Source organism: Mandrillus leucophaeus, unplaced genomic scaffold (assembly GCF_000951045.1).
Source record: "Mandrillus leucophaeus isolate KB7577 unplaced genomic scaffold, Mleu.le_1.0 Scaffold130, whole genome shotgun sequence".
Classification (NCBI taxonomy): Eukaryota; Metazoa; Chordata; class Mammalia; order Primates; family Cercopithecidae; genus Mandrillus; species Mandrillus leucophaeus.
The window spans coordinates 4,346,936-4,348,219 of NW_012101255.1; positions in this window are offsets into that span (position 1 = coordinate 4,346,936).

Genomic DNA, 1,284 nt, shown 5'->3' on the forward strand with positions numbered 1-1,284 from the left:
TCATCCAAAACTCCAACACTTTTTGGAGTATCGATATTTGGAGTATGTGGCATTTTCTTAAATATGTATAGATATCTATATGTACACATGGGAAAAATATACTTTGATTTTGTGTGTTTTGAAAAATAGGCCAGGTGTCATGGCTCATGCCAGTAATCCTGCCACTTTGGAAGGCCTAGGCAGGCAGATCACTTGAAGCAAGGAGTTTGAGACCAGCCTGGCCAACATGGTGAAACTCCGTCTCTACTAAAAACACAAAAATTAGCCTGGTGTGGTTGCACACACCTGTAATCCCAGCTACTCGGAGTCTGAGGCACAAGAATCGCTGGAACCCAGGAGGCAGAGGTTGCAGTGAGCTGAGATTGGACCACTGCACTCCAGCCTGGGTGACAGAGTGAAACTCTGTCTAGAAAAAAAAAAAAAAGAAAAGAAAAAAATAAAGTATAGTATATTTGTATATTAATAGTATATCCAAAACAGGAAAAGCTATGCTGCAGTTAAAATGAAAGAACTAGACTTCTAGGTATTGACATAAAAGACATCTAAGACATATAGTTGAGGAATGAAAGCAAGCTACAGAATTATACACACCATATTCTTTACATTTTTAAAAAATTTTAGTGGATATATAGTACGTGTATATATTTATGGGGTACATGAGATGTTTTGATACAGGCTTGCAATGTGAAATAAGTGTATCATGAACAATGGGGTATCCATCCCCTCAAGTATTTATCCATTGAGTTTCAAACAATCCAATTACATTCTTTAAGTTATTTTATGTATAGTTGTTATTATTGACTATAGTCACCCTGTTGTGTTATCAAATAGTAGGTCTTACTCATATATCATATGATTGTGTTGTCTTAATATTTCTAACCATGGGTTTCTAAACCTAAATCAGAGTCTAACTTTTGAAACACACTGTGGCTTTCCAATTCTAAAATCTCAAACAATACCTAATAGTAATAGATATTACAATACATGATAATACCCAGATCATATCAATGGCTTATAAACACTCCTTCTCCTTTCCTTACTTATTGTATTCTCAGTCAAGGCACTCTGTTTGTTCAATAAATTTGACATTTAAATTTAACATTTCTTGGTAGCACCAGGAAATAAAAAGAATAAATGCTTCCTAATCTATAGGAGTTATAACCTCCTGGAGTAAAGTAAATACCATATGGAAATGTAAGCAACAGTCTGAAGCAGGATGTGGTTGGTTGACAGTCTGTGTTACAGCTGGTGAATTCAGAGAGGGGCATGTTTGTAAGCTGAAAT